This window comes from Equus caballus, chromosome 12 (genome assembly GCF_041296265.1).
Source record: "Equus caballus isolate H_3958 breed thoroughbred chromosome 12, TB-T2T, whole genome shotgun sequence".
Lineage (NCBI taxonomy): Eukaryota > Metazoa > Chordata > Mammalia > Perissodactyla > Equidae > Equus > Equus caballus.
Genome location: NC_091695.1, coordinates 1,773,763 through 1,786,619, shown reverse-complemented (window position 1 = coordinate 1,786,619; position 12,857 = coordinate 1,773,763). Strand labels below are relative to the sequence as shown.

At 46.5% G+C, this 12,857-nt stretch overlaps 1 protein-coding gene across 6 annotated transcripts in view; it reads right to left on the bottom strand.

Moving 5' to 3' along the window:
* The window catches only part of PDHX (pyruvate dehydrogenase complex component X), a 179,739-nt gene that overhangs the window by 64,252 nt on the left and 102,630 nt on the right, over positions 1–12,857 (bottom strand). For 5 of the 6 annotated variants that reach the window (XR_011423816.1, XR_011423817.1, XR_011423815.1 and 2 more), the window contains exon 11: positions 4,900–5,044. The gene's annotated coding sequence lies outside the window, so the exon portion shown is untranslated. Of the gene's footprint in view, positions 1–3,199; positions 3,249–4,899; positions 5,045–12,857 lie in introns of all 6 variants that reach the window. The other variant, XR_011423820.1, reaches the window with a different exon arrangement.

The following is a 12,857-nucleotide window of genomic DNA, read 5'->3' as shown; positions in this document are numbered from 1 at the left end:
ACTTCTTAGGCATTGTTTGATGTTATTTTAAAGGTATATATATTAGCTCTATTCAAACTGCTAACAGCCCTATAAAGTAGAAATCATTAATGTCCCAGTTTCACAGATGAGGTAACTGAGGTACAGAGAAGTCAGGTCACTTGCCCAAGATCACACAGCTCATAAGTAGCAGAGGTGAGATGCAAACTCAGGCAGCCTGGTTCCAGAATCCCCGCTTTTAATCTCTACATTACGATGACTTTCTTTTATTGACAAATATGCTTTAAACTATTCTCTTTTTCAAATACCAATGGTATTGCCGTAAGGAAAAACCTCCCAGGGCTCTGTGTCTATATTGTCACCAGGCTAAGGGACGCACAGGACTCCCCCGAGGAACACCTCATTGCCCATAACAGCTCTATCTTGTGCAGGTTGTTTCAAAGAACTGCAACCAACATTTAGGAAACGGAGTTACTGTGTGCCAGGACGGGGCCAGGAGCAGTCCATACATTGTCCACAACAGCGTGGGGCGGGCAATACTAACTCCCTCTTGGAGATGAGGAAGTTGAAGCATCAAGTGGCGAGTGGCTAAGCGATTTGATTTAAGTCACACAGCTTGAAAGCGGCCGTCCCGGGTTTGTCTGAGCCCCCCCATAGGTCTTTCTGGTCTCCTTGACTACACAAAAATGATTAAAGAGTTAAAGCTTCTAGTTTCGTCTTCTTTATTTTTGGTGAGAGTGTCAGTTTTGGAAAATGACGAGGTAAGAATAGAACCTTCCGTTTTGCTACCCATGAATTAGCAGTCCCCCAGAGTTTCACGTCGTAGAACGTGGCCCCACCATAACCTAGTGCTCAAATACAAAACTCAGGACTTGGCCCTTCTTTCTCCCTTATCCTACCTCCTTTCTACAATTTACCAGTAAATTCTATCAATTCTGTCTCCAAAATGCATCCCGAATCCACGTGCTTCTGTCCACCTGAGTCCAGGCCACCACCATGCATTGGCCCAACTGCCTCAACAGTGCCTTCCCGGGCACACCCTGCTCCACCCCGCAATCGATCTCCCATAGAAAACGTGTGCGCTCTTCTTAAGATATGAATTGGATCTCGTGTCTCTCATATTAGATACACTTCCAACTGGATTTGATGCCCCGTCCTGCTCTCTCAGGAATCCAGCGCCATGTTGGAACAGGTCATGCTCTTCCCACTTGGGAGCCTTAGCCCATGCCAGAGTCGCCTCCCCTCTCCTCCCGTGGCTGTCAGCCCCTCAGAAAGCTCCACGGAGCCTGCAGCAGGCATCCTCCCTCTGAAGATTAAAGGCATCAGCCTATCCGCTCGACGGCTTAGCCCAGGGCCTGCAGAACTGAACACTCAGGTAACGATAGTTCTTGGGGTTTTTTTTCCGATCATTGTTGCTCTGGTAAATACTCTAAAACTGCATGCCTGGGTGACTAGATAAGTGGCATAGGGAGGAGGAACAGTGTCAAATCTGGGCCCTCAGGAGCTTCTAAGAGAGGAAGGTTAGATACCATCAGAGGAAAAAAATCGCGGGGTTGTAAATCCTCTTCTCTGCCTTCCAAAGAATGTCATTACTATAATTGTCACACACACACTTACCGTGTGCTTAATGGAAGCACGGCTTGCAGTAGCAATGTAAACTATGCTTTGAAAAAATGTAAGAGCACCTAATACATTTTTTAAAGCAGTGGCTGGACCTGTCTGATTGATTTTTCTAAATATGTTTCACCCTCACTTACAGTTCCCCATCATGCTTCTTTTCTACGACTTAGCAACGAGTACTTAAAACAAAGTTTGTCCCTTTTCGATTTTCCAGTATCCTTGCTAACAGTCTTACGTGTTGACTTACAGAGACATGAAAAGGGGAAAAGAAGTGAAGAACACTTGGGTTGGAATAACCTATGAACTGGATATTTAGACTTTGTCCTGTTAAGAGCTGCCTTTTAACGGAGATAAAGGCAACAATGCGGACACTTCAGGCCCAGCAAGCCGTTAGGCTGGACTCTTCTTTGACAGAAGGTACCCTGGTTTATGCACAAAGATATCCATCACAGCATTACTTGCAATATCCCATGTCCAAGGCTGGGGCCTCCCTCAGTGAGTTACAGAACTTGATGAAAGATTATAGAGCCATTCAAATAATACTGGCAAAGACATTTTAAAACACGAGGAAAGCCTTATGTTATAACGTTAGGTGGATAAGGAGGCCTATGGGGGACGTGCATTAAGACCTGTCGTTGTACCTACTACAGCTGAGAAACGCTCACTGTATTTCAGGCATCATTCTCCAGCGACAGCAGGTGGGGCGGGCTCGGAAAGGAGTCAGGGCCGGCACGGTGCCATTGGCCCCTTCCCTTCCTCCCAACCTAAGAGCCAGGATTGGAAACATACCCAAATATTAATACTGTACACCTTTGCAGGCTTTTCTTCTTTGTTCCTCTGTATTTTTCAAATGTCCTAACACTTTTTTAAAAATGCTTTTGTTTTCCTTTAAACTTTCCCCAGAAACTTCTAAAAGGCAGCTGCTGTGGTCTCACATCTCCCTTCTCCCCGCAAATGTGTAAATAAAGAAACACCCCTTTGCCTTTCATTCATGGCAGGCTGAACTCGCCCTGTAAGTGGATACTCTGACCAGACGTCTGTGGGTGGGTCGGGTGTTGTGTTTTCTGTTGTAGCTTCTTTTGGCTGATAAACTAGCACTTAAGTGTTTCCCTTTTCCAAACCCCAAATGACAAGTGTCTTTGTGGTGAGGTGGCAGCCCAACCTCATCGTGAACACGAACGGTGCTGGGACTTATTTTTGGTTTGCTGTCTAAGCAGGAGCTGGGCTGAGTGGCCAGGGCCTTTGGGGCCGAAATGGCTGGACTCAGAGCGTGGACCTACAAGGAGAAAGCAAGGCAAAGCAAGCAGACGTCCTGGGGAGGTCGGAGCACCTGGTCCAGGTGGGCCAGAAGGAAAGGCAGAGATCTTCTCTTAGCCAGAACACTGTACTCCACTTTTTACACGGTTAATTTTACCAAGGATACTAGAAAACAGAAACACGTTGACCCCGTTCGGGTGAATGTCACTCCAGGAAGCCTCAGGGAGCTAATAATAGCAAAGAGGCTGATGCTAAGAAGCAGAAACTGTGGTAGACATCCATTCTACAGCCTGCTCCCTGTCCCATCCTCCCTTCTCACAGAGCCTGAAGCAAGGGGTCTCACCTTCTGCTGGTCAAGTAGCTGGCATGTCACCAAGCTGGGCCAATTAACCCTGTCCAGAGAAGAGAAATCCTGGGTGAAGGGATACTGGGGTCCCCAGCTGATGGCAGTCCATTAGTTTCTCCTATCCACGTAGCTCAGTTTCCTGTCCTGTACATAGCCAGATGATTTACCTCTTTATTTGGTTCTGTGAGCAACTCTGCTTGTATATACTATGTATGTGTGTGTGGTATGACGTGTGTGTATATATTTATATTTATTGTTTTGCTTAAATTAGCTAAAGTTGGTTTCTTTTGCTTGAAACCAAAGAACTCCCCCTAAAATGAGAGCCCTGACATATTTCTCTGTACATCTCTGCCTGGCTCTGGACAGAGGGCAATTTATCCCCCCCGACTCCAGTCCAACATAGGAACTGGGATATGCTGGGTTTTATGAAAGCATTGGTGATTTTTTCCTCCCTGAATGTAAGCTCTTCCCTGTGTCCTAAGCAGGGGCAACCAAACAACTCCAGCCTCGACAGGACCCTCAGACAGGAGCGGGGAGTCCGCGTACTACCACTGTGGGACCTGGCTTTACTCATCCTGGGGTTCTTGTGCTGGAAACCAGGCTCTGGCGTCAACCTCTCAGAGACTAACAACCCCAAACAGAGAGCCTCCGACTCCATGACAGAAACGTTGGGCGTCAGAAAGCCATGTTCTCAGCAGTACGAGGTTCTGTCAAAAGTGGTGCAGTGAGAACACACACCCCATCAGATCTGGCTCCTGGAGCAGAGTTACATGCACAGGCAGCACCGCCTGAGTGGCAGCAGGATGCCCGTGACACTCCACCACCACCACTGCTATAGCTGCCGTTACTTTGCACAGCACGGACAATATCTCCAGCCTCCACGGTGGTATATTTATTCATCAAGGCAGCTCTTACTTCCTTTGATGCATCTCGTAATCCAGGAAGGCAGGAGGGGCCGGCAACATTAGTCGCATTTTATGGTTGTGGAAACGGAAGCACCTGCCAGTACTCAAGTTGGATCTTGTACTATTATTACTGATAACAATGGTGCTCTTGATGTCAAATTATTGGACTTTTCTCCCAAAATTGCTTTAGAGCACAACAAAAAAAATAATAGTTCATATTTATTGAGTGCTTGCTATGGGCTTCAGATTTATTGAAGTCGATGCAATTGTCCTTATTTTAAAGTTAAAGAAACTGGGGCTCAGAAAGATGAAGTAATCTGCCTCCGACCACATGATGAGTAACTGCCGGAGTCAGCATATGAACCCGAGCGGTCTGACTCCAAACTCATGCACTGGACTAGAAAGCCACAGGCCTGTTAGCTCTTTTTGAAGAAAACATCCATTACAGCAAACTGGCCAGACCCTTAGACTTTGTCCTGTTCTAATCTGACCCCCATATGTCATCCTTTTCAGTCTGAGTAAACATCCCATCCATATCCACTAGGGCCAGAAGTGGCTCTCCGCTAACACTTTCAGTTCAGAGTGAAAAGGTGGAAGGACTCACAGAAGAAGGTGTCCACGTCCAGCCCACAGGCCCAGACAGCTCAAAGGACTTGGGTAAACACCCAGCTCGAAAATGCTAACAAAGCTCCAGGCCTGGCTGGTTACCTCCACCCACGTGTGCCAGGCCAGTGGAAGTAGGAGCCTAGAAGACATCAAGGATCTAACAAATCAATTCACAAGGAAACCCACCTTGATTTCCTCCTGCAGAGCGTATCTCTACCATTTCCGTCTCCATGGCGCTGCAGATGCCAAAATGTGGCAGGAAACCCAAGAGTCTAGGCCAGCAACACTCTATTTTCAAAGCAGTGCTTGGGGACCGAGGACGGAAGGCGGCCTGAAGACAAACAGATTGAAAGTTCGATAAGACTTGGTATCATTCCGATCACACCCACAGAACTTTGAAAGGTGCTCTGCTCACATGGGCAACAGGGGCAAACTGGTGAATTCAAGAAAGTTGGTCCTGGGCAGCTTCTTCTATCTTTCAGTGGAAAGTCTCCTCCTGTGGGCACCCGCTGCCCTCAGCCAGCATCCCTCACCAGGGCTGGGCTCCCAAGGGGCGGCCATACCACCCCGTCCTCTGGCCAAGCCCCTGGGCTGTTTTTTATTAAGAAAGGATCTTAAACTGTATTTCTTCCATAGTTGTTCATTCCTTCAAAGTATTAGTTTGATCAAAACAGATCAGGTAATTCATGGTTTATATGCCTTTGGGTGATAACGACTTAGTAAATTAATACTCTCAGAGAACTTTTGAAATTCACCCCAACAATAACTAATGGAATTTTCTGGCACTCTGGAGGCCGGTGTGGTAGGGATGTCTAGTGATTGCTTTTATCCAGCTCTCCTCTCCATTTACACAGGGTCACGTGACAATGGCATGGTGTCACATATGGACTGAGGCGTTTGATTGCCAGTGGGAGAACTTCCAGCTCTTTATCTGCTGTAAACTGTGGAGACCTTTGTTGAAAAGGGGGTGTCATAGGATTAAAGCAGCCTGGATCCCTGAGGCACCATGTGAAGGACCGGCTTCCTAGAAAGTCAGCCAGACCTACAATGCACTTTGGGTGAAATAGGAATAAACTTCCTTTCTGTGAACCCACTGACAGCTTTGTGTTTTTTCTTACAGCAGCACAGTCTGGCATGTCTTGACTGTTAGAGCTAGTGATTTTCGATCACCTCAAATAGTTTGGTCCATAGTTTGCTTCCTCTGTACTGCTAAGAGAGACATGTGTCACTTATTAGCTGTGTGGCTTTGGACAAGTTATTAAACTTCCCCAGAATGAGTCTCAGAGTCTCCTCTGTAGGGTAGGATGTCTGGTCTCTTTCGGGTGTAAGGTTCTGCCTAAGTGGCAGTCCAAAATTGTATGGTGTCTGCTCCCTAAAGCTAACTATTCTGTGCTAAGCAAGGTAACACATCCCAAGACAAATGGAGATGTTTAACTCAAGTCAAACACTTCTTACCTACTCATCTCTGTGACCAGGAGGCTCATCTCAAGTTGCCAGTAGATAAGCACATGTTCTAGGAGGTTTGAGATTGTACTCGGAGGGCCCACAACATCTCATTAGCCTCTAAAATTGGCCATTCTAGCACCTCTCAGCTACTGGGATTTGTCAAAGCAGAGCCATTCAATTTGGGAATCAGGCAGCATTTCTCAAAGTTTATTTATCTTTGAGAAAATTCCCAGTTAATGTCTGAAGACAAGAGGGTCTCATCATCCAAAACAGTGGTTCTTAGCCCTTTTAACATGAAGACACCTCTTCAGTATAAAAAATTCCCCTGGATGTGCGTGCGTGTGTGTGTGTAACTATTAGTGCCCACTGACCTAAAAATGCACTATTTAAAAAATTACTTTAATGAATTCTTATTCATATATTTGAAAAGTAGCACACATGTTATTCAAAATATTTAGACATATTACGTATTCGGGCTCCAGGCAACGTTGGGCACGTGTGTTATATATGCAGACTCCTGGCAATAATTCTGAGGTTCCCCAAGGTCTATTCACACCCACGAGCTGGGAAGAGCAAACTTAAGGAATCTAAGAGAACATCGCACCCTGCATGTGCTTCTTGTTTCCTCCCTCTCATCCTCAACTTCTTATTCTCTGGGAAGCAGACGCTGAGACTGAATGAGGAGTACATAGGTTCGGGGGGAAAGGAAGTGTGAAAGCCACTGTGAGGAGCAGCAATGGTCATGAGGAAGTCACCGGATCACGATACAGACTCTGTCAGTCCAACAGGTTGCTCCCCAGCAAGGCTGCCTGTTGGAGCCGAGTCCCCACTAGACAGAAATGGCTGGGTCTTCACTCCGTAGCCCTGCTTAGTTATTGGTTGGGGTCACTCTGAGCAGAGTGTGACTTTGGCTCAGAAGTTGCTACAGGGGAGGCTGTCAGCTAGCCACCCTCCAAGGAGCTGGGCAGCAAGTCCTTTCTGGAATGGGGATCTGAATGGTGTATCTCTATCTGCCGCATTTCCTCTAAGGCTCTGAGGCAATTCTGCCCCTCCAGGTTATTCATGAAGACAACATAACTCTATTAGTAACAATGTGAAGCGCCCTTGGGAAAGAGGCCATCTCTAAGCCGGCAAAGTCAGAAAGGAAATTATAAACACACATAAGCACAGCTGCATTAGCTGAAGGGTGAGCTTCTCCCTGACCCTTTCAGGGTGGGATGTGGGATTGCACTTAGTTTAAGCAGAATCTCCTTCTGCAGAGAGAGCTAATTGCAAATCTGAAATACGCTCACAGAAATGCTTACTGCAGGAGTGCATTACTCTGAAATGAACGTGAAGCCTCATAAATCCATGACCGTTTACCGTGGGGCAGTCACTGTGCTGAGAAAAATGAAGCAGTAATGGGAAGGTGGGAAATGGCCTGGGGAAGGCGGCTTCTCGTAGGAGGAGGAAGGCGCCCATTCCAAGCGTCTTCCCTTAGCCTAGGCTGTGAGGGAGTGTTTAGCAAGCGGCATGAAGAACAGGCTCGGGTGGATCCAGCTAGTGGGAAATATCTACAAGATTGAACTTGAGGACGGGGGCCGTGCCCTGTTAGTCTGGTTTCAAACATGGATCCCGTTAATCTCCAAAGATGCATCTTACACAAGCTTCCACGGTGGTTTCCAAGTGGGAGTTTACACAGGCCAAGGAGAACAGAGGCAAGGGCATTGAACAGAAACCCCAGAGGCCTGGCCCATCGCCTACCCTGCCTCCAGTCCTCCTGCAAACGAGCAGTCCCATCTTTACCTGTTTTCCTGTTAGCACTTTGTGCAAGGTTACACTGAAGAAAAGGTTTCTTAGTGAAAATAAATGAGTTAGATAATTACGGTTTCGTAGGTCTCCCTTGAAACCTACTGAGATAGGATAGTGAAGAATTCGTACTTCCAAAAACTCTGCTCCATGTACCTCATGATAGAAAGATGCATAGATAGATCAGAGATGAGACAGATAGATGATAGATAATGATAGATAACATACATTTACCAATTTGCCAATATATAACACATATTATAACATACACACAAAAACAGAAAATTGAAAAAGGATAAGAAAATAAATATAATAGAGGCCCTAGTATTTTCTTTTTGAACTCAAGGGATCATCTTGATTTCCTCTGATGTCGGCACACCTCACACTGGAGCATTCTCATAGTCTTGTCTGTGACAGAAAAAACGTGTGGGAAATAAAGGGATGGCTTACCATTACTTACGGATGTAAATCCATCCTACTATTTTTTAATGGCCTTTGAGCCACTGAGATAGTGGTACTCCCCATCCTGGCCATTCCTTCCTGCACCCAGGCCAGGGCCTGGGGGTAGAGGGGATAGTGATCATAGTTGATTACTACTAGTGGGAAAAGGGTACATGTCTTTTTCCAAACCAGATGGATTCCTCCTCTCCCTTTCTTTCGAGCACAGATGAAATCCAATTTAAACAAGTTGAGATTTCAAACCTGAGCTCTCTTTAGTCACCAAGGTTTAGAACAGTGAGTGGAACTGCGGACACTTGAGTTGATAAAACGCCCTATAGCTCAACTCTGACAGTCGATGATAAACATACGGTCACTGATGTCTGGGAGAATGACCAGAGGAGGGCCAGTTTGAAGGGCATCAGCCTGAGTAACAGGGGTGGGTATCAACGGACCGGAGATTGCAAGGCCTAGCAAGCAAAGAGAAAGCTCGTCAACACCCCACAGAGTGAGGAGGTGTGAGGCAGGCACCAGATGTGTTTGTGGTCCTTCGGTGACTCAGCTTCTATTTTAGCTACCGATAAACAAAGGGCCATTTCCAGGTATGCCACCTAAACTCGGACATTAAGTATAGCCCTAAGGTTACCAGGGCTACAGTGCTCCAAACCACAATTATTTCACACATGTTGGACTGAAAAGAAATGAAAATTAGAAGCATGAAAAAAATGACAAAAACGACTGTGGGTTTCCCACAATCTGCAAATCTCCCTTCACTACCAGCTCAGCACGAGCACTGCTTCTATTTTCACAGCTCTTTCCGCCTCACAGAGACCCACTGTCAGTACTGGTTTCCCACCTTTTGTTCATTCACACTCCCTCTGCCACCACTCCTTTCCCTCCAAATGCCACCACTCCTTTCCCTCCAAATTCCCATCCGCCAGTCTGCCTTCCCAGGCCCAGCTCCAGAGACGTGCACAGGCTTTGCCCAAAGCCTCGCCGGGGAGCCGAGTCTTTTTCTGAGGATAGTAAGCACTGACTCATCGCCTCCTTCTCACCACAGTTTCCAAAACACAGTCTGATTTCACCCTTATCTCCACCCAGATCCCCGTAGGTCTGGGCCACCTTGTGTGTAAACAGACTCCTGCTGGGGGATTCCCTCCTCACCTGCCTGACACCCTCTCCCTCTCTCTCTCTCTCTTCTGATGCCTACCCTCCCAAAATTCTGAAGAAAGAGGAGCTTAAAGAACTAGGACCCTTCAGGATCCATTCTTGTCTGTATTTCAGACCTTTGGTCAACAAAGGCAAACACAGTTCTGCTGTTAAAATAAGACTCAGAGACGCTTAGAGAAATGGCTCCGTAAAAACAGACAGTACTCCAATCAATTCCATCTTGGCTTCACCACCTGCACAGGAACAGAATAACCGGAGGATGAACCAAGTTTTCTCTGGGTAACTAAGCGAGTTTTACTCCTCTTCTCCCAGCCCCAGGGAGAAGCAGTAAGAGATTTAAATATGGGTAGTTGGAGATGAAAGTTCTCAAATTTTTATGTTAAATATAAATGTATTTGTGCTTTTATCAGATTTATGCAAAGCAGCACCTTTAAGACACTGATTTGAGGGTGGCATGTTACAAATGAGAGAGATGCCATTCAGCAAAATCCATCAGATTGCCCTCTGAATGATTCAAGTTCCTAGCTGTTAAACCAGCTTGAGCTGGGGGTTCCTAACTCCCCATACTCTCTTTTCTCTGGATCGATTCTTTAGATCCTTCCCCAGCTGGAGTGTCAGTCTCCAGGTGACTCAGAATTCGTTCAGGATACTCCTCCACACACCTACCCTTCTGATCAAGACCAAGCCTGTTACTATTGATTTCCAGCATTGACCCCAGCACTCCCTCGGGTCTCACCTCCACCAAGAGGATTCGGGAGGCAGAGGGCAGCATGGGCAGCAGCCTGAGCCTTTAAAACTCCTCAAAGCCAATTGGCAGTTCTGCACCAGCCTTCGTGGAAGAATTTATTGAGAAATTCTTTAGTCCACTACACCTTCATTTTTCAGAAGAGAAATACCTTCTTGTCTTCTGGAACTTCAGGTCTTGGCTCAGATTTTAAAGAAAATGCTATCTATAGCATAAAGTAAGGGTTCCCATGCATGCCCATTACAAGACCACTGATATAAACAAACCCAATGAAAAAGAGTGCGTGTGAAACAGTTCCCTGTGAGGAAAATGGAGACATTTCTCCTGAAATGATGCTGGCGGGACTACTGTCGGGACAGGGCCCCGGAAGTAGGCTGCTTATCAGTCACCAGGTCTCAGAGAAGAATCTGCATTCCATGTGGCTTCCAGATGGCGCACTGCAGGTCATCTAATGTCCTTTTTGCAACATGTTCAATCATATTTAGGATATTTATGGATATTTATATTTAGGATATTTAGGATATTTATATTTATGTTTAACTTCCAACTTGGGAGAGTTTCCCAGTAGGACAGAAGCCTGTTTCAAGGTTGACCCATGAATATGACATAAGCCCAGGGGTAGACAATTACAATGATTCAAGCAACCGTAGGCAGATTGACCCCTCTTCTGATGTCTTCCTTCCAGAACACATGAAGAAGCAGAGCTTAAGGAATCAGGACTCCCAGGATCCAATTCTCTTCTGTATCTCAAGACATTTATCAGATAAAGAATATTTTTGGGGTTAAGTAAGGCTCCGAGGTACCATAAAGATACAGAATTGTAGGTACAGTCATTTCCAACTTATGTTGTCTACCTGGGCAGGAAATTCAAAGATGAGCCAAGTTTTCTCTGAAGGAAGATTTCACTCATTCATTCATTCACTCATTCATTCATTCAATTAATACTATTTTTGTAGTCACACAGATCTGAGGATAAACAGCTATCGATGTCCACAACTCCTCTTATCTCCTTGGAGAGCACAGATCCTACAAGCACCTCTCTAGTTTGTTTTTTCTCCCTAAAACCGGTGACTTAAGTGAGCCATCAAGAATCCCTAGGATCCCATAAGGAAGAGCTCTGGGGAGGGCTAATTCACCTCACCTACAGTGTGTGACCCAGAGTCCTTAAGCACAAACTCTGGATTAACCGAAACAGAAAATAAGCTTATTGGAAGAATGTTGGGAAGTTCACAGAATAGACAGGAAGGCAGGAGGGTGAGGCTTGGAAAAATGCAAAGACCAGAGCAGCTCTCGAGCTCCAGGGAACAGTAAGCACCGTCAAGGTCACGTCTTAGGGAACAGCTGTCGGAGGCCTGCTGTGGATGCTGCCTGTGGTGCCACCACCACCTCCTGCTGCGGTCGCCATCATTTCTGCTGTGATAAACTCATTTCTATGTGTCTCCTGGCCTTGAGTCACACTCAAAAGACTGCATGTCCTGCGAGGAGCCTCTGGGTAGGCGCAGGTTACAAGCCTACACTGCCAGAACTAAGAAGCTCCTGCTTTCCACTTCTATAGGAAGACGTGGGGGCACTGGGTTCTACCAACACAGAACACAGTGGGGTGAAATCCCCTTAAATAGGGGGAGTAGGAAGGTGGACAGCCAAGAAATCCAAACCTATAGTTCATTCCTTACACAACTCTCTCTCCAATCGGATCTTTTCAAGATCTGATATTGCACATAAGAAAAACCCTTAGCTCAAAGGACCCAGTTTTGAGCTGTAGAGTATAGCCCCTATCTTGCACTTGATTTGGTCTCTTTTGGAAAATTCTGGCACAGTAAATACACTGTTTGTGCTCACACTATTATTCCCTCAGGCACTCTGAGAAGGATTTGAGGTGGCTCACAAAATTTAACACGTTGTAAAACAGTTCAGGGATCAATGAAAACAAACCAGTTTGTACCTACGTGAAATGCCCTTGTGACTGGTGGGGGCCCCTCCCCTCAGCACTTCCAGAGAAGGGGGAGGCGAAAGGGGAAAGTGGGGTCAGCCTGGGTCAGCTCTTGTATTCTCTTCGTGGTCAAGGAGGTGTTCTGGGCTGATAGGCGAGCTTTTAGGAAAAGGGCTGATGGGTTGGTTGGGTCCACAGGTACCGAGTGTGGATAACATGTGTTCGGGACAAGCAAGAACTAGGCCTTGTAAGGGGGCTGGAGTGACAGCGAGGATTGGCCCGGAGGCTAAAGCAGGACCACGGACAAGGGCCTGGAGGCGGAGCCCCAGCCGGCCAGCTGGTATCAGTAAGTCACGGCTGAGACCAAAGAAAACAAGAGGGTAGGGATGCGAGGGTTGGGCTGAGGTCAGAGGACAAGGCAGGGATTTCACCTAGAGACAGGCTCCTGCTGACAATGGCCTCTGCCAAGTGTTGCGTCCTAGAAGGGAAGCTGGACGGGGTCCTTCTAAGGCTTAACCGAGCCCACAGCACTCAGAAAGGCCGTTCTGAATCTTCATCTACATATTACACTATCATCGGAAAAAAAATCAGATGTGTTTTGAAATGAACCTTCTAGACAGTGAGACA